Source organism: Rana temporaria, chromosome 2 (assembly GCF_905171775.1).
Source record: "Rana temporaria chromosome 2, aRanTem1.1, whole genome shotgun sequence".
NCBI classification, from domain to species: domain Eukaryota; kingdom Metazoa; phylum Chordata; class Amphibia; order Anura; family Ranidae; genus Rana; species Rana temporaria.
Genome location: NC_053490.1, coordinates 79,066,594 through 79,084,846, shown reverse-complemented (window position 1 = coordinate 79,084,846; position 18,253 = coordinate 79,066,594). Strand labels below are relative to the sequence as shown.

The 18,253-nt window shown below is 43.4% G+C and overlaps 1 protein-coding gene across 8 annotated transcripts in view; it reads left to right on the top strand.

Moving 5' to 3' along the window:
• Positions 1 to 18,253, top strand: part of FRY (FRY microtubule binding protein) — a 362,513-nt gene that overhangs the window by 80,910 nt on the left and 263,350 nt on the right. The gene's annotated exons all lie outside the window — the stretch shown is intronic.

The following is an 18,253-nucleotide window of genomic DNA, read 5'->3' as shown; positions in this document are numbered from 1 at the left end:
CAATCCGGTTCAAGGCTAGGTTCACACTTACCTTTTTTTTTACATGTTCGACCAATGCTATTGAAAAGTGTTTGAGGGGTTGCCACACTTCACCTTTGCACCTTGCTCCATGCCGGGGCTCTTGGCATTGCAGCTGGCAGTGAACACCATGAGCTGTTTCAAAGTTGCAGCCAATCCGGTTCAAGGCTAGGTTCACACTTACATTTCTTTCACACGTTCGATCGGTGCTATTGAAAAGTGTTTGGGGGTTGCCACACTTCACCTTTGCTCCGTGTTGGGGGGTCCTGGCCTTCCAGCTAGTGGTGAACGCTATGGGCTTGTTTAATATTGCAGGCAATCCTATCCAAGGCTAGGTTCACGCTTACATTTGTTGTGCATTAACATGCACTGCATTAGGCAGCCTACTTCAATTGAATGGACTGGCAACACACACCAATGTCCCAGAACATGGGCATACACCTGTACTGGCGGCACACAGTAGCATGTTGCTGCGCTACAACACACATGTGCTGGAATGCCATTCAGCATGTACATTACCTAGTATCATTGCTGTTCTACAGCAGCCATTCTCAACCCGGATTCCATGGAATGTTGGGGTTCCTCCAGAGGTTGCTAGGGGTTCCCTAAACTGTGGCTGTTTGACCTCCCATCTAATTGCACTTCAGAATTCCAAGTCCATTGCCCTTTGGCAGAGACGGTAGCATTAACCATTGATCTTTTTATTGGCCAGTAAAGGGTGTCATTCTTCCTAATAACCACAAACATGAGAGGCATTTTCCTAATGACCCCCCCTCCCCACCCCATAGACTATTATTAGAAGGGGTTTCCTGAGATTTCAAAATGACCTCAAGGGTTCCTCTGGGGTAAAAAGGTTGAGTGCTCTACAGACTTTAGAAATATTCATTGAGAGCCTGTTTACAGCAGAACGTGGTGCGGGAAACCTGCATTCCATGCACAATTCCCACACTGCGTTCAAAATGCACCGCAGCTGTGATCTGCAGCAGGTGTCGATGTAAAGTTAAAGCGGAGCTCCACCCAAAAGGGGAAGCTGCGCTTGTTCGCACCCTCCGCTGCCACATTTGGCACTTCGTGGGGGAAACGGATATCTGGTTTTGACAGGTGCCCGCTCCCACTTCTGGGTAAGAGTGCCGTGGCAATCTCGGAATATGTCCGGCACCTCCTCCTTCCCCCCCCCATTGCCTTCTGGGACACACACAGAAGACAGCGGGCACCATTCGGAAGGTGCAAGCAACTCGCGCACTAGCAAACTGGCTGCGGAGCCTGAAGGCTTCACTGCTGGTTTCCCTTAGTATAAATGCCAGTGCCTGCACCTAAAGCTGATTGAAGAATCTGCTTGGAGTGCCGACATCACTGGATCTCTGGACAGGTAAGTGTCCTTCTAGTAAAAGTCAGCAGCTACAGTATTTGTAGCTGCTGACAATTAATTACATTTTTTTTTGTCCATACTGGAGCTCCTCTTTAACAACAACCCAGATGTAGGTTTTGTATCGGATGGGTTGAAATTAATTTTCAAAAGAAAGTACATGCTCTACCTTTGGTGCAGTGCCATTTGAGGCCATTCACAATGAATGGTCGCAAATGGCACTGCACTGAACCACATGTGGATCGCACTGCACTGAACCACATGTGGAACGCACTAAGCGGCCCCAAGCCCAGTGAAAACAAGTGTTCAAACGTGTCTCAGGTGTGGACACACCTGCATAGAGCGAGCCACACTGGTCTTTAGAATGGTCCATCCATTGGCACAGCATGCCATGTGTCCGAATGAATGGCACTGCGTCAACCAAGCACATATGATCTGCTTTGTCACGCATGTTGCAGCAACACAAATGTGTGAACCAAGCCTGGTAATTCAGGTTACTGCACCCTATTAGAATTTTACCATTTTCCTATTCCTGTCTTTACCAGCTGGCATATTTACATATACTGTATGTATATATACAATATATGTACATATATAATAATCAGGATTTGTATAGCGCCAACAGTTTGTGCCACTCTTTACAAAATAAAGAGAGACAGTACAGTACAGATACAATACAATTCAGCACAGGAGGGTCGGGAGTGCCCTGATCATGAGAGCTTACAATCTAAAGGCTTCAATGAATGCCTAATTGACCCAAATCATATTGTAGATGGAGCTTTAGTTACTCATGGCTTATTTGTGTTTTTTTACCTGTGCACCGACCCTATATACTGTATATGTGCATTGCCTTTCTTTTCTGCATGTCACCCCAACACACATACAGTGTAAACATACCCGGGGATCAACAGAGTGGGCATGATGGGGTAATTGAGGACACCTGGCATGCTGTGGCTATGGATCATTCTATAGATTCATTGTAGATCACTCTATACAGGTGTGTCTACATAGGCATTGCAACAATCCATTGTTCAACATTTGTTCTCATTGGGCTCAATGAATCTTTCAAAATAATGAAACGAGATACTATAGATTCTTGTCGCAGCTGATTATTTCATTCCCGTGGTTTATAATGGCAAATCATTTGGGAAGAGCAAGTAACACTTCAAATAAGAATACAAAGATATACACAAAGGGGTGCAGTACAGCAACTCCATACCTTAAACAGCAATTCGTATTTATTGTATATATTCCGGGTAGGGGAATAAGTTGGAGATGCCAGAAGAGCACCAATAGCACCTCCTCTTATTATTCATGTGGATATGGACTCCTGTTTGTTTGTTTATCTGTTTATTTTGGTATGATGCATTTTTATTTGATTTTTTTTTATATTTTGATAAAACAAATAACATACAAAACACAACATGCAGATTGTTGCATCAACATATCAGACAATAAACTATATATAAAAAGGACCAATTTCTTATTTAAATATAAATTGAAGAGTGACATTCATTAACCCTCGGCAACCAGCGACAGCTCCTCTATACGGGTGTCACATGATTATTTCTCTTGAGGCTGGCTTATTAAATGTACTGTGTGATCTATTAATACACACACACTGTATCCGGATATATTACATTGCAGTCATAGACCTAGAGGGACAACAAGACTCAGCATGCCGGCGTTTTGGCTGAGCTTCCATGCTGGGACTTGTAGGTTCCCAAAGGCTGCCTTTTCAGTCACGTCTGATTGGGACTTTGTAATTCAATCAGGCCAACCTTGTTTGTTTGGGCACGTTCATGGTAAGACTTCCCAATGACTGTGCACTGCCTTTCACAATGTAAACAAGCAAACGCCATCAATTGCCAGTCCCCCTCTCCTTACAGAAAAGCCTTGACATAAGACACCGGCGTAGTTTTCATTGCAAGTGCTTGGTGAATCAGGCACTTGCGATGAAAAATTGCGGCGGTGTAACGTATCTAGGATACGTTACGCCGCCGCGATTCTACGTGAATCTGGCCCTCTGTCTTTAGTAAATCGCCCTCCATGTGTTTGGGGTGCTATTTAAAATGCATCGGATTGTGCTAATGCATGCAATGTGCGTTGCTGCACGTTAAAGTTATACGCACGCTCCTACAGTGCATAAATGTAAATCGAGCCTAAGGCTAGATTTACACTTGTGCAAGTGGGGGACAGCTTGTAAACCACACTTGTTCCCGCACTCGCAACCACCCGCAGCCAAACTGCGCTGCTCCCATGCATCTAAAAACGCAGCGCACTTTCATTTATGGGAAGTCGCATGGTGTTTTTGTTCTTTTTTTCTGGTCCTTTTCCCCCCCCCCTTCAGCTGCTTTTTAAATAGGGTGCAGGAATCTTTAACCTATAGGAAACGCAGGCACAGCATCTTTTTAAATAAATAGGCTGCTGTGCCCACACAAACATGGCTTGCAGAGCCACTTAGGAACCTCGCCTAGGTGTTTTACCACTTGCAGTGAAGGTTAAATTACACCCACCAGGCAACAATGCACAGCTGTCCTAAATTGATATCACCATTTTAGAGCTTTGTTCTAATTGGTGATTTGTCAGCACTGGTTCTGTTTTATGTTCTGAATCTGTAGTGCATCTTTTTTATTTACAGTATTTTTTACATTCACAATTATTACATTGTTTCATTTACAGTATTATAGTGTTTTGGTTTTATGTGCTTTGCATTTCAGCTTTGTTTGCACGGCTGTGCTGCATAAGCCCACATGTTCGTGTTGTTTACATTTCTGCACCTCCGCTGTATGCGAGGTTAGGGAATACATCTGAGAATTTCACCTGGTATTGTACTGTTTACCTTGTGCTGGCCATACGCACATCCATAGATCATTTTTTGGTTGGAATTTCCAGCTGTATTAGTATTTTCTTTCAGTGTGTCGCATGGTGTTCCATCCTATTTTTTTTTTTTTTATTAACGAGATAAAGCAGTGGTGGTCAACTTACATGATAAATAAAGGCACCCGCATTTAGTATGCAGTCAATACACTACAATACAATTTCAAATTAGAAACATAAATCTAACATAATACAAAACGATGTCTGCAGATGTGCACAACAAGATGATCAGAGATTGCAGATGAACACATTTGAAATGGCTAGAGACTGCAGACAGGATACAAGAGATGGTCGGAGACTGCAGATGTTCACATCAAGATCAGAGACTGCAGATATGCACATTGAGATGGTCAGAGACTGCAGACATTATACAAGAGATGGTCAGATACTGCAGACAGTATACTAGAGAAGGTCAGAGACTGCAGATGTGCACATTGAGATGGTCAGAGACTGCAGACATTATACAAGAGATGGTCAGATACTGCAGACAGTATACTAGAGAAGGTCAGAGACTGCAGATGTGCACATTGAGATGGTCAGAGACTGCAGACATTATACTAGAGATGGTCATAGGCTGCAGACCGTATACTAGAGATGGTCAGAGACTGCAGATGTGCACATTTAGATGGTCAGAGACTGCAGATGGGCACATTTAGATGGTCAGAGACTGCAGATGGGCACATTTAGATGGTCAGAGACTGCAGATGGGCACATTTAGATGGTCAGAGACTGCAGATGGGCACATTTAGATGGTCAGAGACTGCAGATGGGCATATTTAGATGGTCAGAGACTGCAGATGGGCACAACGGGAGGTCTCACAGGTATGGCAATATCGGGTTATTTAATAATTTAGTTACTACAGGCATAAATGATGATGGATTTTATTTTTTGATACATGCCACGATAAGAAAAAAACAAACGATTAACCAACTTGTCTTATGACTTCTAATATAATTAGACCTAATAAATAATTAGATTAATGAACAATTGGATTTTTTTTTTTTTTTTTTAACAAATAATGAACAATTGGATTTAAAAGCGTGGGGTGTGCCTTTTTATATTTGATGCTGCATAATTCTGACAGACAATTATACAGTACATTATAGCTTTAAAGTGATCGTAATTTTTTTTTTTCTTACCTGTTAAGCTAACCTGCTCTGTTTAGGGATTTTGCTTTTCTAGGGTTCCCTGCTGGAGCTTCTGGCTTCTTCTGCCTTCCTCCTGCCCCCATAGCAACCCGCATGTTATGGGGGCACTCGTGCGGGCTCAACCCTGTATATATTGAAACACACAGTGTGGCTCGGCCTTGCCCCCTTGTCACTGGATTTGATTGAGAGCAGCTGCTTTTACTGTGTCCAGTGAGGAGGAAAAGGGAGAGAGAGCAGCAGCACTGGATCAAGTTCAGCCTCAGGTACGTATTTAGAGGGGGCTGGGGGGGGGGGGGGGTGGCAGCTGCACTTAAAGGGTTTTTCTACTTTAAAGATGTATCCGGCCCCCCCACAAAAAATTAAAAGTCAGCAGCTACAAATACTGTAGCTGCTGGCTTTTAACCACTTAACCCCCGTACCATATTGCTGGTCAAAGACCAGAGTACTTTTTGCGATTCGGCACTGCGTCGCTTTAACTGACAATTGCGCGGTCATGCGACGTGGCTCCCAAACAAAAATTGGCGTCCTTTTTTTCCCACAAATAGAGCTTTCTTTTGGTGGTATTTGATCACCTCTGCGTTTTTTTAGTTTTTGCGCTATAAACAAAAATAGAGCGACAATTTTGAAAAATAATTATATTTTTTACTTTTTGCTGTAATAAATATCCCCCAAAAATATATAAAAAAAAATTTTTTTCCTCAGTTTAGGCCGATACGTATTCTTCTACATATTTTTCGCCAAAAAAAAATCGCAATAAGCGTTTATTGATTGGTTTGCGCAAAAGTTATAGCGTTTACAAAATAGGGATTTTTTTCGGTACTGCGACATTATGGCGGACACTTTTGACACATTTTTGGGACCATTGCATTTTTATAGCGATCAGTGCTATAAAAATGCATTGGATTACTATAAAAATGCCACTGGCAGTGAAGGGGTTAAGTATGTTCCCTGGGTGTGTTCTTACTGTGGGGGGGGGTGGCCTCACTAGGGGAAATCACTGATCTTCTGTTCATACACTGTATGAACGGAAGATCAGCATTTCTCTCCCTGTGCCTGGCGGCGATCGCGCCCGCGAGTCGGGAGCGCGCGCGCACGCCCCTACTTGCCTGCGAGAGAGCCGAAGTAGAGCTACAGGCTCTCGCGCAGGAGAGCCAACCTGCCGCCGTAGAATGACGGCGGCAGGTCGGCAAGTAGTTAATATTGGGACACTTGCCTGTCCAGGGTTCCTGAGATGTCGGCACCCAGATGATTTTTGGGTCGGCTGCTGACGACGCCATTCCAAGTAAGGGAAACTGGCAGTGAAGCCTTTAGGTACCCTACTGAGCATAGGCGAAGCGCGCTGCGTTTTCTAATTGGCCCGGCGGTAGAGGAAGTAGGAGGGGGGGGTCGAAGGATAGCGCTGTGGCGCCGTCCCTGAAGTGGGGAAGAGGACCTGTCAAAACAGGTACCCATTTTTGAGACCCACTCAAAAGAGGAACTTCTGCTTATCTGTCTCCTGATAAGCGGAAGTTCCACTTTTATGCAGAGAATGCCTGCCTTTACAAGTGTTGCATCATAGATTTATGTGACCAGTCATGAAAACTATTCCTTATTTTATGCAGCGTCGTGTGTGTGTGTGTGTGTGTGTGTATGTATATATATATATATATCTCATTTTATTTTTACAGTATTGGACAAACCAGGCAGCTTAGTTCTGGTATGCACAAACCTTGACCTGTCTTAGTACAGCAGGGCAGAAGAATGTTTAGATGCAGGCAACATGTGTTTATTTTGTATCTTCTTAATTCCATAAATTCCCTACATATTATGTAGCTGAAAAATGTTTCCTGCATGCTTGTGGATTTAAAGATCTTTCTGGTAAACTGCAGTATTTTTCTATATGTTGTACTAAGATTATCATGATTTATAACCTGATTTTGCGTCTGAATTTTGAAAATTAACATAGGGACATGTTCACTGCAGGTGAATCAATCACTGTCATTTTAAACACAGGCACCAGGAAAATACATCTTCAGTGAATGATTGGTAAATGTCACATTTACTGCTTTAAAGGGGTTAGACCTAAACCCTATTGAACATCTGTGGGGCATCCTCAAATGGAAGGTGGTGGACCGCAAGGTCTCTAACATCCACCAGCTCCATGATGTCATGGAGAAATGGAAGATGACTCCATTGGCAACCTGTGAAGCTCTGGTGAACTCCATGCCCCCTCCAAGAGGGTTAAGGCAGTGCTGGAATATAATGGTGGCCACATAAATCATTGACACTTTGGGCCCAATTTGGGCATTTTCACTTGGGGGCATACTCACTTTTGTTGCTAGCGGTTTAGACATTAATGGTTGTGTGTTGAGTTATTATGAGGGGACAGAAAATTTACACTGTTATACAAGCTGTACACTCACTACTTTACATTGTAGCAAAGTGTCATTTCTTCAGTGTTGTCACATGAAAAGATATAATAAAAAAAATTCAAATATGTGGGGGGTGTACTCACTTTTGTGAGATACTGTATATAACCGAGAAAATCAAGCTCCCTCTGTATTTTTTTTGCTGCTCCAACTGTAATGCTGGCCATATACCAATTAAATGTTGATCAGTGTGTGGGCGTCCCCAAGAGACAGAAGTCAATTGTTTAATTGACTCCTATCAAAGGGACATGCCTAAAAATTCCCCATTGATCAGCACCTGCACCCAGGATCAGTGTATTCTGACAGCTGCTGGTGCATCTTCTTTATGTGGATGAAGAAATTATATTTGTTTTCTTGGCATTCAGCCCATTGGCTAAACTTATAAACTAACCCTATATATTGGAAATAATGGCACCTGAACCTGCGTTTTGCGATTGCAGCGATTCTGCCGTGATCCCAAATTGCCCAGGTGTGATTTGAGTCCTGGTTCTTAATGATGCGGATCAGATGCGATCCGAAAAGCATAGATTCACATGGCATCTGAAAATTCAATGTTTTCTATGAAGGATGTTCACATCTAGTCAGCTTCTGTTTCCTGCAGAAAAAAGTGTGATGAGCGCAACCTCTACGAACACTTTCTATGAGATATAAGGGTCAACGCTATAATCCAAATAACCAAAGAATGTACCAATTATATAATGTGCAATAAATAAACTAAAAAGAACGTGGAGCGTGAGTACTTCGGGATCCGAATACCACTGAACCTCCTATACATACAATATGTGGGGGTGTCTGACACCGAAATACAGTGCTGACAAAAAAAGAGCAAAATATAAATGTGAAAAAATCAGTCCAAAGTGCTTTCACTAATAAATATTCAAATGCTTCAAATGATCAGCGTGCTTCAAGTGATGGTCTTCTTAATATGTGGGCTCACAGAGCGCTTACCTCAATACCAAAGATCATAAGCCTTGTGGAACTACAGGACGTCTTACTGCAGAGATGATATCCTTAATATGCAGCTTCCTGTTGTTCTTAATAGTGGCGATAATGGTCTTCAATAAAATGGAGGCTCACCATGTGGATAAAAAAAATCCCAGAAGAGAAAGAAGAAGAGCCCTCATCGTGAAATGGTAAAACCAAAGAAATTTAATAGAGCATAAAATTGGGCGCTTACAAGCAGAGTAAAAACGAAAGCAGGGATAAAAATCGTAATTCCGGACGAAATCCACGTCACTTCTGGTCACATGCAATATTTCTGACGCGTTGCGTCACCTCACGTGACTTCATTCGAGGAATTTAATTGGATGTGAGAGTTTTGTGATATGTCACAGAACAATGACACCTATGCTGAGAGAAAGGTGTCTGTGTTCTTCTCAGCATGGATGCCTTCCTGCCTCCTCCCTCCCTCCCACCTCACGTTGCTGTTGGCTGGAGGACAGAGCAGAATCCTCTCACCTGTAGCCATCACAGCCCTTGCTGTATGTGTCACTCCTGTCATTCAAGCAGCTGGAGAACACGACACTGACAAACTCTTGGCTCCCCCCTCCACATAACACTACACCCAGGGCAGGTGCCCCTTTTGCCCCATTCCATTGTCCTAGCCCTGCATGCAAGGCCTGGCTGCTGTCTTATGTTTTAGGCAGCTTCAATATGTTTCTGTTTACCAGTTCACATTCCATAGATATTTGCAGGTAAAACATTTTTTATTTATTATTTTTTGTTTTGGGAGCCTGTAAAGCATTGCACCCATGATCAACGGATCTTCTGCCGATCTGTCAGTGTATCGGCTTCCTCGTATTGGGAAGCTGATGCATCCTGACAGGAAGACCCAATGAACTACCACAGCGCTCAGAACCATGGTAGTTCATTGAAAACTACAAGCCGACAGCAGCATTGGCCGGACGTTGTCGTTTTCTATTCACAGAGCAGTGTAAATATGTAAATAAGCCCTGCAGGGTCACGTTTAATTTTTTATTTTTTTGACAGATAGCGGGGGGTGGGGGGTGGAGAAGATCCCTGTTAGCTGTCACAGGGGGGTGCAGGGGCCAGTCTGTTCGTAACATGTTGTACCCTGAATATGGGTGTACCATTATGAAAGGTGAACTTATCTGTCCCGTTTTCGCCATTCTATTGTCCATAGTCTACAAAGTGCTGGGGGGCGGGGCCAAGTGATACAGTGAGCGGCTATGGCCGCTAGCTGTATCACAGGAGCGCGCCCACAACGACTCCTCACCATGCAAGCTCGCTCGCATGAAGGTGATGAGTTCTTGCGCCAGGGAGCCGAGACAGCCGCCGAGGTACCCCAGAAGACCATGTTTGGGGCCACTCTGTGCAAAACGAGCTGCACAGTGGAGGTAAGTATAACATGTTTATTATTTAAAAAAAATATATAAAAATTATATTTACATACCCTTTAAGTGGTTATTCTTCCAAATCAAACACACCTTTGCAAACTGGCACTGACTAGTATTCCAATGTTTCTATTCTTCCTCCTTCTTTTCTCTCTTACTTGGCTAATATAATAGGGTGACCAGACATCCCTGGTTTCCGGGGACAGTCCCCGGATTGAGGACACTGTCCCCGGACCAAGTCTGTCCCTGGGTTTTGTCCCCAGATTGAATTCAAAGAGGGGCTGGGGCAATTTGAAAGACAATCCGTGCCTAATTTAAAAAAAAATCTGAATCCCCCCCCCCCCCCCTCCCATTCCACCACTATGCCACTCCTACTACCTCAGGGGGGTGTATTTTTTTCCATTATCTGTGCCCCTTTCTGATAATCATGTGCTGATTCGGGTGCATGCCCATTCAGCTCCGCTCGCATGCTCTTCTGCCTTGGCCCGACCAGCCGTCTGCCTGCTTATCTCCTTGCCTTCCCTGGCAGAGTGATCTTCCTCCGCTCCCCACCCAGTAGTAGCCGGGGCCCAGAGAGTAAAACTTGACAGGCTATGAGGCGGTGGCGACGGGCAGAGAGTCGCTGATTTCCGCCATTACTAGTAAAAAAAAAATATGTCCCCGGATTTCATTTAAAGCATCTGGCCACCTTATAATATGACCCAAGTGCTGATGGAGAGTTGCAGACAAGGGTGCTGTTGAGATGCTCGGCGGTGTTCTCACCAACCAATGACGTGATTGGTGGTTAGAATGCTGGTGGCTGGAAGTTGTAAAGGTTTACAATAAAAAAAACTGTGGCTTTGTGTAACTAAAAAGCAGGCTTTAGCCACCCTCTGACTTGTATACAGTTTTGGGCAATTTTTAGGAATTTTTCCAAGGCACTTCGGGTTGTCTGATTGCTCTGGTTGAACAAGGCTACTTTTATAAAGTCACACTGCAGAGACTGTAGGCACAGAAAGTTCATTGCTATTTTTCTGGAGGATATTTAGTACAATTTTTTTTTTTTTTTAAGTATTGCTTTGGGCTTATAACCATTTCTGGATGTTGTAAATAACACAGCAGATCTTTATACCCCTTTCACACGACGCGTTTTTCAGGCGGTTTAGCGCTAAAAATAGCACTGCTATACCACCTGAAAAAATCATGCCCTGCAGTCTTCAGTGTGAAAGCCCGAATGCTTTCACACTGAAGCGGCGCGCTAGCAGGACTGCTCCAAAAGTCCTGCTAGCCACATCTTTGGAGCGGTGTGTTTACCGCTCCTTCCCATTGAAATCAGTGGGAAACCGCAGTAATACCGTCGGCAATGCGCCTCTGCAGAGGCGCATTGCCGGCAGTATTAACCCTTTTTCGACCGCTAGCAGGGGTTAAAACCGCACCGCTAGCAGCCTAATATCGCGGTAAATACGACGGTATATCGGCGCTAAAAAAAGCGCCGCTATACCGCCAGCGCACCTCCTGTGCCCAGTGTGAAAGGGGCCTTACTCTCTGAGTTCAGGTTCATGGTAATACACCCTTATATGATTATTTACATAAAATATTAACATCCAGATACATTTCTTGAGGAAAATACAGAAGCAGTGTTTTCCTTTTTAAAGACCCAATATCCTTGTTTTGTTGTTTTCCCTGAATGCATGTGACTGATTTCAGTACTTGAGAATGTAATGGTCCCCGGATTCCTGAATAATGCACAATGGAATAGTCATGGAAACCACACGTGTTTAGTCGATAGCCTTTGTTTGCCATTAATTTATACCATGATGTAATGATGGCGGCCCCATTATGCTCACTAGTCCTGGTTGTGTAATCAGTTGCTGTAAATCGGTGATTGTGTAAGTTCATGAATAAAGTTATAGACTTGTTCTGTCTGTTGACAGTCACAGCTGTGGCGTGATTTAGGAGGCAAACAGATTCCCAACAAAACAATGAAAAATAAAAATAAACTTTTTGATTTTTCTAGTTTTGCATATATGCAAAGAAATGGCGTGCAGGTCAGTAGCAGGTCCAGAATCTTTTTACTGTCCAGAGCTTTCCATGTGAATTGTGACTCAGCTACAGGCCATGAATATCGATATCATAGACACCCCCACACACTGTTGCAAATCTGCACATATCTTCTGGAAAGCGATATTTTTTTTTACTTTCGGCGTGGGTTCTTCTGGAGTTCATACATCAAAATAAACTCTGTATAAAAATGAATCATTATCATGCCTGTGTGTGCATGGTTGTCACAAAGCTCCTCCAGTCCCCACCCCTATAACCTTTAAAGCTTATCTAAACCCAAAAACAAAAATGTAATATGTTGCAGCTTATCAGATGTGATGGCTGTAATCATTTTTTTATTCAGGCTATTTTCCCCCTTATTTACACCTGGTTATCCAGGCAGCCAGGCAAATCTTGTCCTTTTGTGTCCACACTAATTCCTTCATGGTATCTATGGAAGGAGCCATGGTTCCACCCAGGCGGATCTTCAAACATGCCTGCTGCTGTTCATCTCTATGACATGAAAGCTAAAAACAAATTCAGCCCCCTCATCTAGAGGCTGGTAAGCTGCAGTCTACATTCTTTTATGTATTTTTTATGAATTTTTGATACACGTTGGGCTAAGCTGATAATCCTTTACTGCAGGTCCTCAGTAACGTCCCCTGGTGGTAGTGGCCTGACAGCGGTCTCCCCCATTCAATACAGCCTGGCTGGTAAAATTCTAGTGCAGGGGTATCTGTTCCTGTGCACGAATGTTGCAAAGACTTGAATAGGACATACTGCAGGAGCAATGTCCTATTCATGTCCATGGGACATTAGGGCACAGTTACAGCCAGCTCTGCACTGTTTTTTTTTTTTGTTTTTTTTTACCAGCGAGTCTGTAGACAATGTGGAAGACTGAAAGGTGGCTGATGTCTTCAGATAAAACCGTATACCTGAGAGAAGAGGATTGTCAGCCAGTTTACTGTCCTTCAGACTTTGAAGGGGCCGGACTGTGGCCAGTGAGACAAGAAAATGCCCTGGTGTCAATGGTAGTAAACAATGCCCCATCCTTGGTATTCAAGGGAGGAATATTTCTCTATTGGTGGTATCAAGGGAAGGAATAGTGCACCATCATTGGTGTCCGTGGGAAGAATACTGTCCTGCCATTGGTGTCAGTGGGAGGAATAGTGAGTGCCCTTTTGTTGGTATCAGTGACAGTAATTATTAGGGTTGTCCCGATACTAGTATCGGTATCGGGACCGATGCCAAGCATTTCCCAGAGTACTTGTACTCAGGGGAAAATGCTCCGATACTTTACCGATACCTGAATCCTCCTCCAGTTCCCCCATCCGTTCTGCTCTCTCTCTCTCCATGCTCCGTGTCTCCCCTCCGTGCCGCTGCCGTTCTGCTCTCCCCCTTCGTTGCCGCTGCTGTCCTCCATTCTGCTCTCCCCCCTCCATGCTCCTCTGTGCCGCTGCTGTCCTCCATTCTGCTCTCCCCCCCATGCTCCTCTGTGCCGCTGCCGTTCTGCTCTCCCCCTCCGTGCCGCTGCTGTTCTCCCTTCTACTCTCACCCTCCAAGCTCTGTGTCCCCCCTCCGTGCTGCTGTTTACCCCCTCCCTGCTCTGTGTCCCCCCTCCATGTCTTCCTCCGCCCCCTCTGTCAGGATGGAGAGCGGTGGTAGGAGCCGCAAAACCCTGCTTCTACCTTTTCCGAATGGACAGTGTCAGTGATCACTGACTCTGTCCATTCATATGACTGAGCATCGTAAACTGTGTTTACGATGCTTCAGTTAATGAATGGATAGGAGCCTCTGTCTCCTGTCCATTCATTTCCAGTGCAGCTGAGAAAGGGACTGGGGAATCTGTGTCCCTAGTCCCTTTCTCTGTCTCAAAGGTGAGATGTCAGGGGTCTGTTATGACCCCTGATATCTCACCAAAACCCCCCAACAGGGCTAAGAAAAAAAAATGGCAATAAATAATAAAAATAATTAATTGTAAAAAATAATACATATTAAAATAAAAACACACTGACACATCCAATCCCCCCCCCCTCCCCCAAGAAAGCATTGTAAAAAAAAAAAAAAAAATTGGGGAAAATTAAAATTGTAAAATAAAAAAAAAATGCTGACACATGACATAAATAAAAAAAAGTATCGGTTTCGGCGAGTACTTAAAAAAAAAAAAAGAACCAGTACTTGTACTCGGTCCTAAAAAAGTGGTATCGGGACAACCCTAATAATTATGCCCTGTTGTTGGTGTCAATGGAAGGAATGGGGCCCCAAGGGCTGGATAAAGGCAAGCAAAGGGCCACATCCGGCCCTCGGGCCGCAGTTTGGAGATCACTGCTTTTACAGTGATGGTAAATGATCACCTTGTAAAGCAACCCATTAATTTTAATGAACACATTTTAAAACAATCCATTCAATTTATAATAGAAATGAAAGGCAAAACAATTGTGTATAGATATAAAAAAACACATTCTAAATACTCTTTAACCCTTTTTTATAAGTCATCACATTCCTTCTGTTCTCAGTTACATAAGAACTGGGGGGGGAGTAACCACACACTGAGCTTCCCAGTGAATGGCTGTGCAAGGGAAGGGGCAGACTGCGCCCCCAGCATAGCTAGAGAACTGATCACGTTGTGTTCTCCTGCTCAGTGTGGTCAGTTTTTAATAGGAAAACAGAGGGACTGGCAGAAACACCAGGGATTTCACACAAAGGAAGCATTACAAAGAGAACAGGAGACATTCTCATACAAGTACAGTGACAACCGATGCATGAGAAATTGCACTAGTGTAAACGGAACCTGAAGTAAAACATTGCTCATGGGGATACTTTAAGAGCTGGTAAAGACATAAAGGAAAACAATGGGTGTTAAATAGTTATTATTGATTTTTTATTTTTTGCTACCCTACCTCGCAGTATCAACATTAACTGAAATGTTGAGTTTTTCTTAAAATTTTTTTTAAAGAATTGAATTGTGATATGAACTGTATAGTACATATCTGGTATTCATGTCCATTTTATGGGCTTCCATCTACTACTGCAGATTTAACTGTGTAGTAAAATGGTCCTTATCTTGCACACATTTCCTTGGAGGCTATAAAGAAAATCTCCAGTGTTTGGAATATTTGGTTTCCTGTCTTTAATGGCAGAGCCTGGCATTCCTAGCAAGGCTACCAATGTGAGTCGCCATCTTCATTATTGGAAGTCAATGGAAGCTTTGCTGTTTCTGTGCCTGTCCCCTTCATTGGCAGCTATGGCATGCCAAGGAAGTGTGAGCACATACAGTGACTTTTTTTTTTTTTTATATATATATAGTTTTGTGTCTATGACTATTATAGCCATGGGGACACTATAACCAGTAAGCATATTTTCCCATAAAGGATTGGCACCTGTCCAGTTTTGAGTTTTAACCGGACATTGTGGGTGTTCCCTGTGCATCATCCCAATATGGTCCCTGTTGATTTAGTTTTTTCCTCTTGCAGTTTTACACTGAAGTAGCTATATTGAGTAAAGATGCGTAAAATGCTTTACTGAATAGAATTTCTTAGTAAAGTTTCTTTTGAAAACAATATTTTTTGTTTCAATGTTGTAACTTGTGATGTGGGGATCTGTATACTCGGGTGCTTCCAGAGCTTTATGTTAAAACGGTCAGTGTAGAGAGAGCATACAAATCAATCTTGTTTGTTAGACGGCTCTGAATGTCTATGCTTAGTGCGAGATTCCCGTGATTGTTTATATGTACTTGGAATGACAATATAGAGTAGACCTTCAAAAATGTAATTGTGTGTGAGCGGACATATTCAGGTGAAGTCTCTATGGTTCACAAAAGTGTGATTTCAGATACTACAGTGCCTTGAAAAAGTAATCATACCCCTTAAATTTTTCCACATTTTTGTCATGTTACAACCAAAAACGTAAATGTATTTCATTGGGAAAAGTGGCACATAATTGTGAAGTGGAAGGAAAATGATAAATGGATTTTAACATTTTTTACATATAAATGTGTGAAAAGTGTGGTGTGCATTTGTAGTCAATACTTAGAACAACTTTTCGCTGAAATTACAGCTGCAAGTCTTTTTGGGGATGTCTCTACCAGCTTTGCACATCTAGAGAGTGACATTTTTGGCCATTCTTCTTTGCAAAATAGCTCAAGCTCTGTCAGATTGTAGGAAGAGCATCTGTAAACAGCAATTTTCAACTCCTGCCACAGATTCTCAATTGGATTTAGGTCTGGACTTTTTTTTTTTTTCTCAAAAAGAATGTTTATTGACACATATGGCAACAATCGCAGGTACAGGGTATTTATACAAAACTAGATCAGTCATTCCAGAAAATATTAGTATAGTATATAACAAACCAAAAAGGTCCCTCCCGTATTCAATACAGTTGGCATCATTATACACATCACCCACCAGGCCCCAGCTGAGCTCTATCCACCACTCCGGTACTGTGCTTCCGCCGCCCACGTCTGTGTCTAAGCTAATAGTCTCTCCAGAACCAGTTCAAGAGGAGCCAACCCAGGGGTATCCAACCATGGAGCCCACAGGAGATCAAACTTCCCCAGCCGGCCCCTGTGCTGATAAATATATTTCTCCATGCGCAGCGTAGCTCCCATCTGTGTTATCCATTCGTTGATCTTGGGAGGCTCAGACGCCTTCCAATGATGAAGAATGAGTTTACGTGCCTGAAAGAGGGCCCTACCTATGGCCTGTTTGGGATTGTCCTCAAGTGGTATATCGTCCAAGACGCCCAGGACGCAGATCTTTGGGTCCCGAGGGACCGTGGCCGAGAACACCGTGGACAGAGTGTTAAGAACCCCACTCCAGTACAGGTGTAACTTGGGGCACCTCCACATCAAATGAATGAGGTCCCCACGGTCTCGTGCACACCTGGGACAGATATCATCTTCCCCCAAGCCCATTCTAAACAATCTTGCAGGCGTGTAATGTACCCTCATCAGAATAAACAATTGTGATAGACGTTGTGCAGTGTTAAGTGAGCACCCCTGTACTGCCTGTAAAGCTCCCTCCCACTGATCGTCCTCAAAGGTCCCCACGTCCCTCTAGGTCTGGACTTTGATTGGGCCATTCTAACACATGAATATGCTTTTGATCTAAACCATTTAATTTTAGCTTTGGCTGTATGTTTAGAGTCGTTGTCCTGCTGGAAGGTGAACCTCTGCCCCAGTCACAAGTCTTAGAATTTTCTTCTAAGATTGTCCTGTATTTGGCTCCATCCATCTTCCCATCAACTCTGACCAGCTTCCCTGTCCCTGCTGAAGAAAAGCATCCCCATAACATGATGCTGCCACCACCATGTTGCAGTGTTAGTTCTCTGCCACACATAGCATTTTGCTTTCAGGCCAGAAAGTTACATTTTGGTCTCATCTGAGCAAAGCGCCTTGTTCCACAAGTTTGCTGTGTCCCCCACATGGCCACATTGCATGACAATGGAAATCACATTATTTTTTGTGCCGTGTTTTTGGAAAAGGTACTGATGCAAAGTTTATACCTGCAGACGCTGACGAGCAAAATGTGGATTTTTGTTTTTAAAAGAACATACAAAGCCCAACTCTGGGCACAAGAAAAAAAAATACTTGTAGTGTGGGGGGGCACTGTAAGGGTATTTATTCCAAACGGCAGGGGATAAATGCTGATTCAAATAATTGTGAAATAAAATAATTTTAAAACCTATATTTAACTTTTTTTCCCCTCAATTTATGATGTTGACATAATGAATTGCATTATATGTTGATGCTTTCGTTATTGCAGTTATACTTTCTTCTGGATTCCAATGGGTCGCCCAGTGCTACGGAGTTCTTATTTTTTTTTAAAGTGAATTTCTTCCTCCACAGAGTTCTGAAGAGCCACCTTTGAGTGTGCGCTTCAGGCCAGGAGCTGGGTGCACTGATGAAAACCCATGGCCCGAAGCCTTAGGACTGTAAGCCACTCCCCTGCTCCCTCCTTTTCCTCCTCGGTGCCAAAAGATGGATAGCCACTGTCCATATGACAAGCTATGCAGACCAGAAGTTCTGGGAAGCTGTGCCTGGGGATCTGGAGCTGATGGTA